The sequence below is a fragment of the Pteronotus mesoamericanus genome, unplaced genomic scaffold, assembly GCF_021234165.1.
Source record: "Pteronotus mesoamericanus isolate MK-2021 breed Mesoamerican mustached bat unplaced genomic scaffold, CSHL_Meso_final contig_32, whole genome shotgun sequence".
Lineage (NCBI taxonomy): Eukaryota > Metazoa > Chordata > Mammalia > Chiroptera > Mormoopidae > Pteronotus > Pteronotus mesoamericanus.
The window spans coordinates 14426503-14448077 of record NW_026555134.1 but is presented as its reverse complement, the minus strand read 5'-3'; positions in this window follow the sequence as shown (position 1 = coordinate 14448077).

The window sequence follows — 21575 nt, the reverse complement described above, 5'->3', positions numbered from 1 at the left end:
TTCTTACATTTCTAGCTGCTTATTGCTCCTGACTGATCTCTGTCATGAACCATGCTTGACTCTGTCAACACGTTAACTGAGTAAAAGATAATTTGACAATATCACCTCTCTGCTTAAGTGACTTTGATTACTTCCCACTGGCTTATTTGTAAATCTAATTTTCTTGTCATGGCACACAAGGTCTCTTAATGATTTGATTCCAGAAGACATTTCTCCTTCCAGGCCTCACTAGGGTCCTTTCACTGTTTGATTGTGTGGACTTATTGATCTACTTCTCACTGCCTGGATATACAATTATACAGGTATTGTCCCCCTCTTCCTTGGATGCTCTTTCCCTGTTCACTGGTGGTTGAATTTCTAAGCCCAAGTAGAAAAGGGACCTCAGCTACAAGATATTTTCCATTTCATAGAATCAAAAAATAATCCTCTTCTTTTGGCTATCAGAGCACTTTTTCCACACCTGTGACCATACTGTCACACCAGTCTTTACTAGACTTTGCCTCCTGCAAGTCTGGCTTTCCTGCTGGAGCTCTAAGTAGACATGCCTGGTTGGAATCTCAGCTGTGTTACTTGATACTAGGAAGTTATGTCTTCACTAGGGCCCAATTTCCCCCTCTAGAAAATTGTGAAAATAATACCACTATTAGGAAAATGAAATGTTTAATTCACAATAGTATTTAGAATGGTGCTGTGCGTATAGGAAGAGCTCTAAAATATTAGCTTCACTTATCTATTATTTCTTAAATAAATATTAATAGTTATGTACCAGGCATTATATATCATCATCATCCTTACAATTACTGAGTCCACATTTATTTCTGAGTGGTGAACATGTAGCTCAATAAATGTCTCACAGATGTTTATTATATGTTTATTGATATAAGAATTGTTTTGGTCATTAGGCTTAACCACTGGGAAATTGGATGCTCAGTTTTCATTCCATTTATTAGGTGAAGAGATACAGCCTATAGTCATGAAAAGTGTGCTTTATACCCTAAAGCTGTTTCCCTTAATGGTTGAGAATTTAAATAACCTAATTAAAATAAAATAATATCTCCCATTTATGCAAAATAACTATGTTTGTAAGGACAACACATTATGAAATTACACTGGAAGCACCGATTTATAAATGGTACACGTATACATTTTTATCTTAGTGTAATATAGCAAATGCTAGTATAATTAGATATAAATTTAACCTTTGAAATGTTAATAATCTCAACTCTTTGAAACAAAATCAATATAAGTTTGCATGGGCTACATGTGTAACATTCGCTGCCAGTAATAACACACAGCCTCAAATGTCAAATATACTTAACTTTTATATTTTTTATGCTATTGTGTCAAACCTCCCTCTTTTCCTGGTATATGATAAATTACACTGTCATAGGTGAGAGTGTGTACTTTACCATATAGAGATAACATACACATTCTTAGGTCAAGTATAAGGACCTATTGGGTGAGTCTACCACAATCTGCATTATATATACAACTTTAATAACAAATCATACTCATTGTTATGTGCTCTGTTTATGTGGTTTTCAGATACCTAAATCTGTCCATTTGGGGATATTTGACATAGATCAACTGGGTTTAACTATACAGTGTTACAGTCTTTTTAAACTAAGAGTGCAAATATGATTCCAGTGCTACTCTAGAGGTGAACATGTTAACTCTTCTGATAAACACGTATTCAGTAGGAGTGGAGGCAAGAGAGATACGGGTCTGGATTGTTAATGCTGCTCTTTCACAGTGAAAGTGGTCCTGGATGGGCTGAACATGCATTATCATCACATTGGAAAGACCAAGGATTCCAGGGGAACCATGAGTTTTAGTGAAGTCCCTTTGCTCCACCCCCAGATCCAACTTGTATGTATATCATATGGACAGGAAACACACTGAAATGGAATGGAGATTCACTGAGACAGGAGAGAGGTACAAGTCTTCACTAAATCAGAAAGAATTGTCCCCAAACCTAAATTTCCCAAAACTGATGATACAGTCCCTGAAACATTATTGATGTCCCCAAAACACATCAGTGGAAGATGCTCTAAAAAGAACCTGTATGTCCCATCTAAGGGTGCTAGAAGAGTAGATGATGGAGGCAGTAGGGATCTGGGGGACTCTGAAAAGCAAGAAAGTCTATTGGTATTGAGCCTGGTATTGAGCAAAAACTTCTCCTAGGCTTAGCCTTGAAGTCTGTAGCCACCCCTTCAGATGCCAATAAAGAGCTATGAGTCCAAAAATATTTAAATTTTAAAATTTAATTTTAATTAGATCTTCAGCTTGCAGTCATTATTCTTGACATGTTTTTGAGTGATAAGGCAAATTTCCCCAATGCACGTATTACAAGGGTCGGGGAGATAGGTAAGTAGAAGGTAGAATGATGGCAGTTTTATTTTTTGTTGTTTTAATTTAATTTATTTTTATGTGACAACTTTATAGCTATATGCTCATTTAAAAGTTATATGCTCTGTGTTTAAACATCTTCACCTAAAAAAAAAAAAAAGAAAGCCTGTGCTATGTAGCAATCCAAATGTGATTTTATTACTCTTCTACTACAAGGTATTAGAGAAATCTCTTTGTAAAACTATGAATTCAAAGGAATGACTGTTTACCAAAATAAAATTAGAATTTATTTTAGAATTTTATAATCTAATAACTTTAAAAGGGAGGAATGCAGCCTAGTCCCAAGGAGCCCTGACTCTGGGCCCAGACTGCCCAAGTTCAGTTGCACTGATACTCTCTGTGGCTTAGTTTTCTCATCTGCAGAATGGGGATGTTGCAAATAAGAATCCCTCCAACACGGGGTAATCATGAGGATTCAATGAGTTGATGCAGGTAATGTACTTAGAATAGTACCTGTCCTGCACACTGGCAATTCTATGCCCTAGGATCTCACTCTCTAGTAAGAGAGGTCTCTTCCGCATTTGAATGGAGTGCTTTGAATGTCCGTTGTTTGAAACAAAAACTCATCCTCCCCACTTGACTTCCATTAGTCTGTACGTTTCTGGGATGCTATGATTGATTCCTATTCATCATGTTTTCCCAGCTCCAAGTGCTTATTTTATAAATGTCTGTTGGCATTTATATTTTTGAAACCACTTGGAAATCTAACATTGGTTTTTTAATCCTTTTTAATTCTCACACATAATTCTTAAACTTGTATAGAATTCTTGCCACGTAGCACTATAGTAAAACTATCAATAATTTACACTTTAGATTGACTTTTTATTTAATCTAAAAAAAGTTGGGTACCAATGATATATGTGAGGCATTGTGTTGTTAGACACTGCTGATACAAGAATGATACCGGAATAATCTCTGAATGAGCTCAGAATGGATCATTTAATATTCAGAGAAAGTGGTGGTAACCACAGGTGCAGGTGATTGTGGAAAGTGTCAGGAAATGGAATTTAGACGTGGCTGTACCATTCCAGTTCTGGATTTCTAAACAAGGTTTCTGCTTGTTTATTGCTGAGTAACCAACCACCTAAAACAAGAAGTCGTTTTTGTTTCCCATAGTTTTAAGGATTTCCTGGGCTCAGCTGGAGGTTCTTGCTCGGTGCCTCTGTGGCAGCAGCAGCTGCATTTCAGTTGGTTGGGATTCTTCAAAAGCTGAACGAGACTGGGTGCCATCCAGTACTTCCTCATTCACAGGCCTTGGCTTCTTTCTTCCCTCAGTGTCTCATCCTCTCGGATCTCTCCATCTGACTTGAGCTTTTCATAGCTTAATGGTTTCAGGGAGGTGCTAGCTTCTGAGAGAGGAAGTGGATTCTAAATCCTGGAAATGACACAAAAATTCTAATACCTTGTCCTATTGGTTGAAGCGGTCACAGGTCAAATATCCATTCAAGGGGAGGGAAGATGCAGGCATGAATCCGTGGAGGCATGGTTTATTGGGGGGGCCATCTCTTGGAAACTAACTACCACAAGTCACTGACAATTCTGGAAAATGTTGGATGCAGCCTAGATGATCTCTGGAATATTGTTACTTGTAATTTCACCTTTCTATGATCCACAAAGCTTCCCTCCATAAATTCTAACTCACCAAGCAGAAGAGTAAAATATACTAGAATGAGTAGCATACATCTTCTACACCCATGACATTTTATTTTCAATGTGTTACAGGTATGAGCTGTTCAAAAGAAAAAAACAAAGTAACATCCTCCCAGAAAATATATATTTATGTTTATGCAGCATCTTTGCTTTAATGCCATCTCTACAATCAAAACACACTAATACCCCAGACTACATCACAGTCTCAAAGTGATGTATGTAACTAATGTATTTGTGTTTATAAGTTTTTTAAAGTCAGTAATACCTTAAAACTCATTTCAGTGTTTTGTGGGGGAACTTTTATCCCATTAAAATCATTATACCTGAAAAGCATAATGGTTATGTTTTGATTCAGATGTTTTGAAATACAAGGTTCTGTAAAGAAATACAATGTCCTCCAGGAAATCCTTTGGAGTGGAAATAAATGTGGCTTCTTAAAGAATTTCTTGAGTATACAGGCTCTGTTGCTCAGAGTATTTATCTCATGAGGTCAAGCCATATGCCATATCCTAGTATGAAAGTCATGAAAGTTTTACCAAAGAAGCAAAATGAAATTCTAAACTCTAAATAATTAAAAATTGCTTTTAAAATAGCTTATTCTCTAAAAAAGAGTAAAGGATTTTTGCAAAATTTGAATATATACTAAAATTCTTACAAAACTATTCTTCACTAGAATGCCAAAAACACCTTTTCCTTAATATTTTACTATAACATCTAAATAAAGGAGAACGGAAAGGTTTATATTTTATGCCTTAGACAGTTCTTTTTTTTTTTGTATTATTCATATTTGAAGGCCTCAGCAGAACATTTCCCTCCACAGTTATAACACACAATATGTTTACTTCCTACTATTCAAATTTAGGTCACAGGCATTGATTATTTTCTAATCATTTCCTGCATCAGCTAATTAGCAGATGTGAACCTGTGAATTCCCACAGAAGACATTTTGCTTTGTCTGCCATATAGCCACCTCCACTTGGAGCTTTCCTGGACCACGATATGTAAATAGTGTAAAACAACATTCCTCTTATTGCTTGACAACCCCGAGCACAGGACCTGGCATAATGAAGACATGCTGAGACTATTGGTGAATAAATGAAAACTTTGTTTCTTTAATTGAATGGAAAGCATTCCTGGTTCTAAATGACCTCAACTTGCACCTTGAGTTTCTAAGACTACCTGGACAAGAGATGAGTATATTAGTTTTTAAATTGTAGCCTCTTCCAATTGAAAACTTCTCAGAACCCAGGAGATTGGCTTTTTGGAGTGAAAATACTAGAAAAGCTTTTAGAAATAAAATTTAACATAGATACTAACAAGTTGTATTTAGTGTTAACTTTTAATATGCCCTATTTTACAGGTTAGTGTAAGCCACATTTTACACATTTTAACAGATAAGTGGCGTTTTTAAAATTTCAAGTAAAAAGGAATATTAATAATTTTCACTTTCCCTCAGAAAACTAGGTCATAACAGTAAAATGAATGGAACAAATGAAAATCACTAGCGCATAGAAACAATGAATATTCTGTTCTAAAAAATGATAATGTGTTCTAGTAGTTACAGCCTTTCATCTTGGACTTTCAGTGATGCTAATTAATTAGTTATCCTCAATGCATTATTACCTTTAGCCTCTTTGTGTCAGAGAAAGTATTATTAGTCTTATTTTTTTAACATTGGGGAAAAGAAGTCAAAGAGAAGTTCCATAAAATTTTAGATCAGAGAATAGCATTTGCTAAAGAAGGTAACAAGCAAGTTTCTCACGTGTGTCCGCTGTTTGTCCCTTTGATTATATAATGCTGTTCCATCTAATGGCAAATTGTTGTAGAGTAAGAGACCAATTTTGGGGAAGGGTAGCACATGACAAGTGTTAAACGGATGGCATAGTGACACCATACCATACAATGCTCTTCCATTTTTTATTTGTTTGCATTCGTTTAAGTGAACTAGTGATTATAAAGTCAATGGTACGCAGCCAGTCTCACAAATTAACAATGGTAGAAACATTATATTTGGCTTCGTCATTTTAAGTGAAAGCATTAGTAATCATTTCAAAGACAAGAAATAGCAATGTCACACTTGTTAGTCCTCCCTAGGACTGTTAACACTCAGTAGAGAACATGTGCATCTTTATTATATGGAAGGCCAATATGGGCTTGAGTAATTGTATTTAATAACTGTTCTGTAGATGAGTGTGTAAGATTTTTGTTACTGCTGTTATGGACTGAATTGTGTCCTCCAAGCTTCATATATTGTAGTCCTAATCCCCACTGTGTCTGTTTTGGAGATAGAGCCTTTAGGGAGATATTTAGGGTTAAATGAAATTATAGTGGTGGGCTCTTAATCCGGTAGGACTGATATCCTTATAAGAAGAGGAAGAGACACCAGAGAGCTCTGCCCATACACATGGAGAAAAGGCCATAGGAGGACACAATGAGAAGGTAACTTCATATCCACAGACCAGAAAGAGAGGTCTCACCAGAAACCAACTTTGACAACACCTTAATTTTGGACTTCCAGAACTGTTAGAAAAAAAAATTTCTGTTTGAGCTACTCTGTCTGTGGTATTTGGCAGACTAATAGAGCTGAGGAATGAACAACGCCTCATTTTACTGGCTTCAACCAATGACGATGTGCTCCACTCACCATTCTGAGGGACAGGTGTTTGTGCACAGTTTTACAGCTCTTCTTGGCTCCCTGTGGTGGGACAGGTCGGCTGGGCGAGGAGATTCCAAGGCGTCCTGACTCACATGTCCAGGCCTTGCTGCTGGCCATAGGCTGGGGAGCCACCGTTTTTCTCTGTGTGGCTTTTCTCTTTCCACATGGTTCTAATTCTCCAGTGATAGATGGCCTAGACTTTTTTATATGGCAGATGGGTTTTCTCTTTGTGAAAATAGAAGCTGTTAATCCTTTTAAAGCCTAGATTCAGAGCTCTCAGAATGTTACTTTCCCAAGTTTATATTGGTCGAAAAATCAAGTCATCCTAAATAGTATGAAACTAGTGGGAGATTTTGTACCTGGTAAAAAAAAATAGAACCTTATCAAAAATTAGCTTTTTTACAAAAATTTCAGCAGATTGTAGACTACAGTAAACTACAGTAAAAGACCAGCTTAGGTCAAAGAAGTGTAAGTAACATATAGCAAGAAAACAGAATCAAGAAAGTGTTGTTAAAAGTGACTGAATATTACTCTTTTCTTAACAAAGATGAAATTTTATGTTTTATGTTGTGTGATCCCAGGTTTTTCTCAATATGAAAATAGTCAATATAGTACATGTAAAGAAAATAACTTACATATATAAGTATATTTAGGAGTCAAAAGTATATATAAGAATAAAAAAAAAGCACATTCATTCATTAATTTACAAAACTAGTCATTACCTATTAAATGCTTACTACATACCTACAAGCTTCCAGGTACTGGGTAAATGGGGATAAACTAACAAACTTTTTAACCGTAAGAAAGTCTCTAACAAAGTCATCAGAGCTTTAACTTCCTAGTGGGGAGAGACAGATAAGGGAAAAAACAATTATGTGTTAAGTCAGGAGGAAAACACAATGGGAAAAAACCAGAAAAATAGATAATGTGATTGGAAAGCAGTGGTGAGGGAGGGAAAATTTTCTGATGTAAATAAAGTGGTCAGATTAAAATGGTCAGAAATGGTAAAATTTGAACATCTGCAGATAATGAAGGAGTTAGACGTGCAGACATCTGGAGGAAGTTCCTTCTGTGCAAAGGTCCTAAGACAGGAATGTTCTGGAATATTCTAGTAAAAATGGCCAAAGTACAATGAGGAAACAGATGGAATTGAAAAGTATCCAGGGGCTAGACATTCAGTCTTTCAAGGTATTGTAAGGCTCTGATTTTTAAATGTGATTGAACATTTTTCTTTTTTTTAAATTGAATTTGTTGGGGGTGATATTGGTTCACAAAACCATGCAGGTGTCAAGTATATAACTCAACAAAACATCATCTGCACACTGCATTGTGCACCTATTGCCCCAAGCAAAGTCTCTTTTTATTCCCACTCCCCCTGCTTTGTCCACCTCGCACCTGCACCCCACACACCTTTCCTTCTGGCAATGACCGCCCTGCTGTCTGTTGTCTATGTGTTATGCATATATGGTTTTTGTCTAATTCCCTCACCTTCTTTCATCCAGCCTCCCCCCGACCCCTGACAGCCGTCATTCTGTTCCCTGTATCTATGCCTCTGTTTCTATTTTGTCCATCAATTTATTTTGCTCATTAGATTTCACATATAAGTGAGATCATATAGTATTTGTCTTTCTCTGACTAGCTTATTAAATGTGATTTAAAGTTGAGTTTTTAAAAGGCTCTCTGAATGCAATATGGAGAATAAACTCTAGAGAACATAAAGTGAACAGAGAAGTCATTAGGAAGCTCTTCAGGAGTCTGGAAAATGAGATAATACAGATCAATACCGAGGTGATAATTGTGGGTGTACAAGGGGCAGGCCAGGTTCACCACATGCAATCAAAGTGTAATGGATCTACTTATAGGAAGGAAGTTGGCTGTAAAGCTATAGTCAAGAGCTATAAAAAAAAAAGTCAAAAAGTGACTTTTTTTTTTGGTCTGAGCAACTCGGTGATGAGTAAGAGCTATTTCCTTAATTGAAAACAATAGGAAAAAAGAAAGTTTTGTTATAACCTAAAGCAAGAGTTTAGTTTTTATGTGGAAGTACCTAATACTGTTTCTCGCACATATTTAAGTAGATGCTCAATCTGATTGATATTCCCCCCTTATTGTTTTTCTTTCTATAACACAGTAAAGGGTATCCTTTAAGAAAAGGTGGCGGGGTGCGTGGTAGGGTAGAAAAGAGCCAAGCTTGACAGCGAAACAGAACACGCTAGGTAGGAGTTTTCATATACTCAAGCAAATTTGAAATCAGTGGATGGTATGGTTTCCTGGGCAACATGCTTCCATCCACTCGATTTTATGCTGTTGGTTTCAGCTGCATGCACTTAACCAAAAGAAGCTCTAAAAGCACTGCTAAGATTAATTTCTCATTTCAGTCACTACACATGTACACAGGAATTCAGAAAGAAGTTTTTCACCTTACATTGATGCTTTCAGGATTTAATAAATGATCTAGAATTTGGTACCATGGTTTAATTACACAGGCTATAATTTTTTTCCAAATTGTCAAGGAATATAACGGACCCGTGGACAAAGCCAAAGGGTGGTAGGATTGAGTGCGGGAGGTGGGGGTGGGTGGGGCAGGGGAGAGTTGTGTGGGGGGGAAATGGAGACAGCAGTACTTGAACAACGATAAAAAAATAAAAAAGAAAAAACTATTCTCAGCTGTAACTATGAAATTTCTGTTGGTAAATTCAAATTTAAAAAATGTTTTAAAACACACACAGATTCTGTTATTGACCTTAATATAATTCTTTAACAGTTGAAAATAGTTAATAAAAGCCATATAAAGTTTCTATATTCGAAGAAAAATAAAATCATTTTCTGAGATTTCTAGTAATAGTTATAATGCAGACAAATATTCTGGGTTAAGTGGGATGGCTGAGCAGCGGAGATTCTTGTTGACTGAATACTTGGCTTTAGGCTAAATATATAACTATTACAGTATGTGCAATTTTGAAGTTTTTTAAAGACATAAAATTTAAACATATATTTTAAATGCTTATGTAGCTATTTACTAAAGGGCTTTTTTGCCATTTTATATTTGTTAATTTTTTTCCAAAATCACTTATCAGTTATCTCAACACACAAATTATGCTATTTATTTAAAATAAGTTGTGTATCATATGTTAAAATTTTATATCTAAAATACTCCATTTTACTTACCTCTTATTTTGTTGCCCTTAAAGAAAATATTTTCCCTGGTATCATCTTTATTTGTTTCTTAAATAAGCAAGTAACTAGCTCGAAAAATCTTAGTGGTAATTTATTAGTGAGCTAAAGATCTATTGTTTAGTCTGTTAACTCAGACTGTGGCATTTTGGCAACAGTATGGGCTTTCTTCATTGGCCAATTAAATAATGACTTCAATGATGGGATTTTCAAGGTAGAAAGTGATCATATGCATGTGACTATGTTCATTCAAAAAAAATGTTTTTGAGCCCCTACCATATGGTAGACATTTTCAATAAATATTGAATGACTGAGTTGAGATCTGGCTTGGGACTATGATGAGTAAAATTTTTCTTTAACTTTTAATTGGGAATAATTTAAGATTTACAAAAAAATTATGAATGCTCTCATATACCCATCACCCACCTTGCCTTAATTTTGCATGTTACATAATTGTAATTTTTACATACTGCTTTGTCAAAATTAATATTGGTAGTATCCTATTAACTACAGAACCTTTTTTTGAATTTCACTATTTTTTTTTCTACTCATGTCTGTTTTCATGTCCCAGGATTCAATCTAGGATATCAAATTGCATTTAGCCATCATGTCTCCTTGTGTCTTTCTACTTGTGACAATTTTTGAGCTGTGATAATTATTGACATCTATTTCTAAAATAGTTGAACATTTAGAGTTTCTAATATGTTTCACACAGAAATGGTTTGTTTTGTTGATTGATAAAAATCACAGAACATTTGTCTGTCATAGTACACTGTTCTTGGCACTGAAATATAAACATGACTAGAATATTCTTATCCTAGAGGAGCTCATAATCTGTTGTAAACAAATAATTTCAGCAATGACATGAATTCCATAACAGAGGAATAGGGAGGATAGAGGTAAAGTATCCAACTCTGACTAGAAACTGGGTCAGGTCTTCAAGGACAGTAAGACTTCTACAGGTAAACAAGTATGTTTGAGACATGTAACAGAATTTGTAAAGGCACAGAAGTAAGAAGTGCCACACAGTTACTGACAACAGTGGCATGTGGAGTGAATGAATGAGTGACAAGAGTATACAATGTCCAGGGGGAGTCAGATCCTGAAAGTCTTGCAGGTTCTTCTAAAAAGTGGGCTTCATTTCACAGACAATGAGAGCCACTGATATTTTTTTTAAACAAAGCAGAACCTGTAAAACTTTTCCCCATATTATGTGACAGTGATTGTTTATAATTAGATAGTTCTGGAGAGTTATTCTTGTCTATTAGAATTTTATTCAAAATGCTGTTATTCTCAAAGATTAATTTCCCTTAATGTTTAATAAGGATTAGGAAACAGTTTTGGAATAAGGCTATCATTTATAAACACTTGTAGAAGTTACCTCTCTCTAAGTATATTTTAGTAATAACAAATAAAAATATATCTACATTTACCTCTAATATCCAAATTTTTTGTATTGTCTGACAAATAAGAAACATAGTGGACACCAAAAGCCAAGGCATAAAAAGCAAAAATAAACAAGTGGGACTATAGCAAACTAAAAAGCTTCTGTTCAGCAATGGAAGCCATCAACACAATGAAAAACAACTTACTGGGAGAAAATATCTGTAAATCATATATCAGATGCAGGGTTAGTATCCAAAATATATGAAGAACTCATACAACTTAATATATCAAAAAATTCAACTTAAAAATAGGCAGAGGATCTCAGCAAACATTTTTTCAAAGAAGATGTATAGATGATGGCCAATAGGTACATGAAAAAGTGCTCAACATCACTGATTATCAGGGAAATTCAAGTCAATACCACAATGAGATATCACCTCACCACTGTTAGAATGCCTGCCAGCAAAAGGATGAGAGATTACAAGTGCTGGCAAAAAGTGGAGAAAAAGGAACTCTTGTGTACTGTTGGTGGAAATGTAAACTTTGTGTAGCTGATATAAAAAACAGTGTGGAGGTTTCTCAAAAAATTAAAAATAGAACTACCATAAGGCCCAGCAATTCCACTTCTGCATATTTATCTGAAGGAAATTAAAATGCTAATTAAAAAATATATATGCACCCCCATGTTCATTGCAGCGTTATTTACAATAGCCAGGAAATGGAAGGAAGCTATGTGTCAATCTGTGGGTGAATGGATAAAGAAAATGTTAGACACACACAGTATAGATAGACAGAGAAAGACAAATAATGTATGACCTTCCTTATATGTGGAATCTAAAAACAAAAACAAAAACATAAACTCGTAGATACAGACAACAGATTGGGGGTTGCCAGAGGCCAGAGGTGGCATGTGGAGAGCAGTGAAATTGGGTGAGTGATCAAAGGGCACAAACTTCCAGTAATAAAACAAATAATAAATTTTAGGGATGTAACCTATAGGATGGTGACTTAGTTAATAATACTGTATTATATACTCAAAAGTTCCTAAGAAAGTAGATCTTAAAAGTTCTTATTATAAGAAAAAAATTTTAATGATCTGTGGTGATCGACATTAACTAGACATATTGCAGTGATCATTTTGCAATATACACAAATATGAATCATCATGTACATCTGAAACTAATAAGTTTATATGTCAATTATAGCTTGATAAAATATATAATGGATGTGGACAGAACTGAGAACTCTAGAGGAATACAAAGAATATTGCTAAAATCTGGAATTGTTTTCCTGAATGTGGACAAGGCATTGCTCTATAAAAGGATTAACATTTTAAAATACCAAACACTAATATTTTGTTGATATCTCTAAGTAAAGCACCAAAATAAGGACTTTTTTATGAATTTCTACAAGGTAAAGGGGACAAAGTTATAAATATTCAAGCAGGCCATGTCGTATTTTTGTCTTTGTGTTAGCACCCAGTGTTATTTAGTATTATTTAGACCTTGTTACTCAATGAGTGTTCAGCATCATCTGGGCACTACTGAATCTGGACCTACCTGTATTTGTAACAGTATACCCCTGGGATTCATGTACATATTCAAGTTTTAGAAGCACTAATTTAAGACACTCTTTATTAGATTTTAAATTTTTATGAAGTATGTGATAGTCATGAATTAACTAATGAGTATAGTTTGTAAAAGAAGGAAGCATGTCAAGAAAATATGCATGCTAAAATTCTCCTAGAAAAGAAAGAACATTGCAAAGGATTGTCAATCTTCTTTAAATATGTACTTTATTTTAACCTAGATCATGCAGGGGACAAATGGAAAAATTGTTTTTAAGCATCTGTAAATGTCACCTCATTATATTTCACTTCTTTTGATTATATATTTGTAATGACTGAGTGAAATTTATTGTAATAATTCTCTGTGAAAGTTTTAGATATGAAACTTTAAATGCTAGATTTTTTTAGCCTACCACTTAAATATTTGAGATCATCATAAGCCTGAACAATTCTGAATTTCTTAGGAAATAATTATACTATTTTAATATCCTGTATGATTTCTGTAAGAACTATAATTGCCTACAGTATTTTCAGTAAAATTTTAAAGAATGAATGTTAGGAATTATTTTACCTTTCATAGGACTTATGTCCTTTATTTAATTATATCTTTATATATTTAAAAGTGTCTGTTCAGCGCTTATTATATACAAGCTATTGTTAGAGCTGCAGTGATTTTTGTCTTCAAGAAATTAGCATCAAAGTCTGGGATACTAGCTTACTCATGAATAATTTTGATTTGTTTCTCTGTTGTTCTTAATCAAAGACAATGGTCAGCAAACTTTTGCTGAGAGGACCAGGTAGAAAGTATTTTAGGTTTTGTGTCCCGTGCAGCCTCTGTCTTACCTACTCACTTTGCCATTGAAGTACATAGGTTGCTATAGCTAACACATGAACTTGTTGCAATAAAAATTTATTCATGAACACTGAAATTTCAGTTTCATATAATTTTATTTTTCTTTGATTTTTTTACCACTTAAAAATGTAAAAGTCATTTTTAGTTTGTGGGCTATGCAAAACAGCCAGGGAACTAGATTTGGCCTTTAGGCTATAGTTTGCTGATACCTGACATGAGACATTGAGAATATGAATGCATATCAATGGTGGTTTTACTATTAACTACGGATTTACTAGGAACCCCCGGAGTTCTTTGTATTTAAACTATGACATTGACACCATGTTTTTGTTTATTTGAGAAGAAATCCAGAAACTGAAAGGAAAAAAAAGCAAAGAGAACTAAAAATCATTGTGAATGCGCTATGTACTAAACACTGTTTAGCACTTTATGTATTTCATTTAGTTTAAACATCTTCATATCCTGATGAAATAGGTAACATCATTGCCATTTTACCCATGAGAAAAATTGAGGCTTAAATAACTTTCCAAGGTTATGAAGGTCAATGGCAGAATTCATCGAAGTCTGCCCGCAAGTTCTTGGATATTTGCACTGTACAATACTAGCCACAATGACTCGCTCAATGAGAGTGTGTGTTATATACTAAAATGATTTATTTTTAGAGGACAATGAGGGAGAGTGTCACAAGAATATGATGTTTGGGACCTTGAGGCAGAATTCTGACAAATAGTTATATGGCAGAGGATGATATTCCAAACTTAGGGGTGCAAAGCTAAGGAGTGTATAGCTGGGGACAGAAAAATAGGCAGATAAAAGACTGCTTTAAAATTGCCATGACATTGTCTTTCATTTCACTCCCTTTCATTTTTCTTCCTCTTCCCTTTTGTATATTTTAGTCTTTATGGCCTGATGAAAATGGATTGGTGCACATTTTTCTTTTTACGTATTTGTCTCTGTTATTGGCCCAAAGTTTCAAAAAGTAAATGCATTGCTGCTTACCTGGCCATTATGTTTCCCCAAGAGAAATTTCAGAAGGACCCTCTAATTTTCCCCAATCGTACTTGGCAGTGTGCTGTAATAAAAGACAAAGGAGGTAGCTGATAGAGGTTGTATCTTTCATATGCCATTGCCTTTTGTATTTTCTCAAAGCAGATTATAGCCACAAAGCTATTTAGATGATGTGCAAATTATATCTGGTCACAGTATTTGAGCTAGATAATTAATACAACATAGGTGGAGTGGTAAATGTTCCATTAATACACTATGCACATTAAGCAGGCTCTTTTTGTTGTATGACAAGCATGCTGAGAAGCGCAATCCATATTTTCCTCTTAGTAACTCAGTCTCATACTTAGTATGTGCTTAATTTTTAGGCATTTTAATTGTTCTTTGTTCAGGAATTCCTCATAGTCAAAAGAGCTGAGGCAATGAAGAGGTTAGTGTGGAATATTTACACTAGAGTTTACAGTGAATGTTAGAAAACTGATATGGGAAACTTATACCCTAACAGAGATTTCACGTCTTTGGGTTTGCATTTTCTATAGTGTGCATCATTTTACATAGGATAAAGAAGCTATGAAAGAATGTGTCAAAAATATCTCACAAATGAAAATTAACAATATTAAATGATGTTCAGCTTTGATGCAGGAGATGGGAAATATGACTTTGTATTTGGAAGATCACACTCAAATATATTTTTCTTATGTCCTAATATTTATTTTGGAAAGGTAAGGAATTTTCATGTAGTTTTAAAGAGCTAAGAGAACTAGGATCTTGGTTGCAATTAATGACTATTTTCTAAGATTGAAGAAATCTTCTGTTCTTTATAAATGTTAAATTATATGATGAAATGGAAAATGAGGAAACACAGGAAATATTTCACTAAAGTATTGCTTTTTATAATTCATAGCATGTAGCATATTATGAAGTTGTAACCTAGTGACTATTTGCTCATTAAAAGATCATTCTAAGGTACCTTTAGCTAGAGCTTGTTGAAATAGCAAATTTTGGGGAACCTACAGCCATGAGTCCAACTCTTCTTTCGTAAATGGTCCTACATGATCCAATCAGCCTCCAGATCTTTAAACTCAACTAACTTATCCACACAGTCTCTCCAGGTGGACCCAGAAAGCAAGCTGGGACCGGCTGCACCTGCCTTTGACCGTTCTCCTGGCCCCCTTTACGCTTCATCTCTCTTCTTTTCCTCTAGCTCTCTCTTCCTTAGTTCCCAGATGTCAGTCATTGCTCCCTTGAAACCTTTATTTCAGGACTACCTTTTAGTCAATCACATAGTTTTTTTTTTCTCTTATTTTCACATAGTTTTTTTCTCTCTTATTTGCTAGCACTTTATTATTTTTTTATTAGTTTGTTTTAGTTTCAGACTGTATATTCTCCACGAGGAAGTATCCTGTTCACTTAAATTGGCATATTTTGAGCTCTACTATTCCTCATCTTACCACAGGCTGAGACTTATGTTCATAGTTACGTTCATAGCATCCAGATGGAAAGCTACTTCATAGGTGAGCATTCAGGACAAGGATGATTTAAAGGCATCAGAGGAAGAATCAGAGTTGGTAATGGATTTAAAGACAAAATTACAGCTATGGTTAAGGACAGGTGCAGATCCAGTTGGTCATTTCCAGAAGTAATAATCCTTTTAATCTCCTTTTCCCCCTCCTCTGTTAAGATCAATTTTCATCATTTTATCTAATGTTTCATTTGAAGTTCAACTCATTTTTTCAGAACACAATTAAAGTGAGGGAAGTAATATTTTTATGTGTTTTCATGTTTTTGATTGCTGATCTGTTCAGTCAATGTGAAGACTATGACATCTCATGCTTTTGCAACATCCAAGTAGTCTCTAAGTTAGTGAAATTCCCACGGCTCACTGTCTGCCTTGTACAGTATTCTGGGGAGCTGACATCAGGTGAGGTTCCTTCTAACTTCAAGGAGAAATAGATTTCTGTTGATTGACTTCCTGAAAATGCACTCTAAATAAACACACTCATGTAATAGAAGTAACCCTGTAAATTAGTATATTTTATCACCCTAAGAAATCATTATAATAGTTAAACATCATAACATGGATACAGAAATTTCATATATTTTATACTACAGAGCCCTTGAATACATCAGTTGGCTCCAGAATTAAAATCTTGTTCTTCATTCACACTCCACTAGACTTGGTGTTTCTGATTTTTGGCTTTCACAGTCTTCAATCTACTATGTGAAGCTTTGTGGTTTTTTGGTTTTTAATTTTTTATAAATTTCACCTGTTTCTTTTTACTTTTTAAAACATATTTATTTTTAGAAAGAAAGGAAGGGAGGGAGAAAGAAATGTGTGGTTGCCTCTCATGCACCCCCTACTGGGGGCCTGGACCACAACCCAGGCATGAGCCCTGACCAAGAATCAAACCAGTTGACCCTAGGCTTCACAGTCCGGTGCTCAATCCACTGAGCCACACCAGCCAGGGCTGAAGCTTTCTTTTATTAATACTTTGATCACTTAACTTTCTAGCTCAGGTTTTCATGGTATTTCCAAGTTGCTGCTGACTGCTTTGTTAAATGTGGACTTCTCCTCTGTTTATTCTTATTTTCTGCTATTGCCCCATAGTCCACAATCATCACAATGCTGTACTCAGGTTTTCTTCTGCGTCTCTACTTTCGTTGTTTGGTCTTAGAATGCCTTTTCTCCTCTCCTATGCTTAACTTCATCCTGTACATGATTTTAAGTTCAACTCACGTCCTGTCTACATAAGGCCTATTCTGAGAAACAAGCTCTCTTCACAGTCTTTAATTTTCTTTATACATATCATTTTGACTGAAATACAAGGCAATCAATCATATAGTGGTTTGTTTGTTTTTTTTTAGTAACGTGTGGTGTCCCTAACTTGATTGTAAATTTGATGTAGGTAAGGAATTAAAGTTTTTCTCAGCCAATTCTTAGAAGACTGCTATTTCTAATGAAAATAAATGTGCTCTCTATACAATACTAGGATAGCTACAAGTAGCTTAACCTCTAAGAATTAACTTCTTAATATAAAAGAATATGTCACTAATGATACAGCCTAATTTGACAGTAATATTATTAATGAGCCATTAAAACATAAAATGCACCATGTAATGTAATTGTAGGAGATTGTTTAGTTTAATATACTATAATGTTTTCATCCCTGTAATTTTATAGCTAGATTTTGATTTTGTACTTTATATAGATTTGTAATGTTCTCTATGTAGTGGAAGACACAATGTGGTGAAGAAACAAAATAGAATGGTGAGAAGGTACAACATGTGACCAAAAAGGAGTAGTAATCACTAGGGATGAAAACGGTTCAGTTTGCATGGTGGAATATTGCTATATGCATTCAGAATCTTGATAATAGTCAACAGAAATGGAAACAGTTAAGTCTTATGTTTCTCTTTCTTCTAAGAAGCTATCATAGCTACAAAGCAGGTTTTAGTCCCCAGATATGAATAGAAAAAATGGGGTAAATAATTATGAACCAAAAGGCAGTGGCTGCTAGACAGTATGAGTGACTCTGCTTGTATCTTGTTTCTAGTATAAAATATTACCCACAGGTTGCATGAGTAGCACACCACACACATTTGCTATTTTACATTTCGGGATGTCAGAAATGTAAAATTAGCTTACAAGGCTGTGTCCCTTCAAGAGGCTTAAGAAGAGAACTTTTTTTCTTTTTCTTTCCCTTTTCTAGCCCTTTGAGGCCACACACATTCATTCCTTGGCTTAGAGTCACAAATTATTCTGACCTCGGCTTCCATTGTTATATCTCCTCTAACTCTGACCCTCCTGCCTCCCTCTTATAAGGACCCTGTGATTATACATCCATGTTGATAATCCAAGTTAATCTCTTCATCTCAAGATCCTTAATTATATCTTCCAAACCGCCTTTTCTGTATAAGGTAACATATATATAGGTTTTGGGGATTTGGGCATGGACTTCTGAAGGGGGACCTTATTCTGGCCCCCCATAAGCTACTAAGGGTATCATCTTCCTACTCTAATTACATGAAAAAGAGTAACACAAAACATGTTTCAATTTGGGATTTTTAGATATAGTTTGTAAGCTATATGAAGTGGAGTTCCTTTTCCAAATTAGTTTAGATCGAACATGCTGAATGACAGCACATCCTTTAGCAGGACTCTGTGTTTTGTTTGTCTAGAATCCAACTCCCTTTCTCTTCAGGAACAAAACCTTGGTTTTTCTTTGGAAAACCACTACTCTCCTACTGCTGTGGTCAAGTGTTCTGTTGTCTCAGAGCCTAAAAATTTAGAAAATTAATGAAAAAAATAAGAACAAAATTGAAGAAAAATGATCGCCACAGCTATATCAACAACAAATGAGTAAGGAGTAATAAAGGTGGATAAAGAGAATAAAAATATTTTAAGAAGGAACAAAGAAAATAAAAAAAGATTATGTGGTATCTAAAGGAAAGAAAAATGATTTGGAGAGCATAGAGGGAGAAAAAAGAATAAGAGTAAGGAATACAAACCAGGCTAAGAGAGGGAAAAATAAAATTTAAAACAAAAATAAGAAAGGGCAGGAGGAATGCAAAATGGAGTAGAAGAGGGGAACAGTAAAATTTGAGGTATGAAATACAAAAATAGTGAACATCTAGGAATAAAATTGAAGAAACCCAGCGACCAGCACCATATCATGACAAATGAACAGAAATTAATAAAAGTTGAGAGAGAAAAAGGGTATCATTAGAAAGGGAAAAAGAATGTGAAATGACTAATGAAAAGAAAAATGTTTTGAGAGGTCATAGGGAGGAGAAATAGTAAGCATGTGGAATAAAAAGGCATAGAAAGGGGAAAAAAATTAAGACAAAAATAAGAAGAAGGAAGGAGGCAAAATGGAGTAACAGAAGGGAGGAGTAAAAGATGAGATTTGATATAAAATGGACAGTGCAAAGCACCCTCTGTACTACCTGGCTTCAGAATTTCATAACAGCTGAGATTCTGTTGATTGTTCAGCTCACTTGTCAGAAGACCCACTGAAGATCCATGCGGGGGGCACACTCAAGTGGGCTCAGCTTCCACCTCCTCAGTGGCCATCTTCCTGTCTCTGTCTCCAAGCCTAGAGGTGGGCATTTAAGCCTAGTCCAGCCAGTGAAATGAATTTGCCCTAGAATTTGAATTTGGAGAAGAATGACAAGAGAAGGAAAGGATTCATCATGGTGGCTGCTGCCTGAAGAGATGTCCCTCAGGACTCAGTGCTTTTTGGCTCTTGTTCTACTTGAGATCTAAGTATTTAACCTTTTCCTTAATTGCCTTAATTCTGTGAACTATGTAATAGTATTCCAATAAAATCCTTATTTTTTTCTCTTAGTTAACCAGAATTCATTTGAGTTGCATATCAAGTAACCATCTATACATGATACCCAGGCTAATCCAAAATAATAATAAATGAGACAAGAGTGCTAAAGGAAATTTGTTCTTTTTTTGAGAGCTCTCCACCAAATGAATACAATTCTACAATGGACAGGGGGTAATGGTGGGTAGTGTAGAGCCCAAAGGAATTAATAAATAGAAACAAGGGGGGACCTAATTTGACAGGAAATAACTTTAATTTATTGTAAGGGAGGTGTTTCAATTAAACAGAAATGTCCAAAAATATATCTGGGGAGATAATGAATTCTTCCCTAGTAGTCCCTATGGGAAGGAAAAAATACAGGAGAAAAATGTCTTGTTTTCCAGACTGTTGGTGAAGATGAATTTCCCTTCAATTTTCCCATCACAGTATATTCCACCATCACTGTACAATTACTTGTCAGGGACATGAACTTTTATGACTCTCTCTGCCCAGATAATAATTCACTTATTCCATCAGCCAGTGTCTCAGGAACACTGGCTTGTCAACTTGTGTAGCACAAAGTCAGGAAGCTGTCCAAGAGGCTTACAGGACAGTTGCCTATTATATTGATGTACATCTTACCAGGAGTTACAGTGAGACAGAAACACTTTCTTAGCCAAAAAAGGCATGTTTCTAGAAGAACTCCTGGATATGAAAGGGATTGTTGAAACCCATCATTAATTTCTTTGCTTTACCACTTTATACTACTGTACTTTGAGAATGACTTCCAAATTTATCATGGTTAATGTGACCAATTTTCCAGGACAATGATGATGTGGAACATTATAGCTTCACTGATATTTTACAAGATCAGACTGTGACTTATGAGATATGTAATATAAAACAATAGAAAATAAATATTTCAGCATTCCATTTTATTGTTTAGGACACCAAATGCAACAGTTTTTATTGAGAAAGAATTTCTAGTTTAACCACCCCTTTACACTAAATTTCATGTATTGTATATTTGATTTTGACTAAATAAGTAAATGCAGAAGAAAGTTCTTTGGCTTAAGAAGAATAACATGAAAAGAAGTAGACAGGGTTTATTTTATTTACATGAAATACTTTTTATTGTAAGTTAAAACTTTTTAAAATTGACTCATATATTTAGATTGTAATTTAAAAACAATTTTAGAGCATTTACAGTATGCCAAGAACTATTTTAAGTGCTTTACATATATTGAATCCTAATTTAATCACCACAGTAGCTCTGTGACATAGATACCATTTTCTTTTCTTCACAAATGAGAAAACCGATGTACCTAAGAATGCTGTTCTAAGGGGACAAACCAGTAAACTTAGGAATGTCTCTGAAAAAATCAGTAGTAAAGGAAATCTGTCCATTGGGCAGAACTTGGAGTAGTATATTTTCTCAGTTTTGTATGAATTGAGAAATATCCCCAAGAGGTCACACAAGTGCTAAGTAGCAGGACACAATTCAAAATCAGGGAGAGTCATCCAGAATCCAAGCATTTATCCTTTCCTGCCATTTAACATACATAG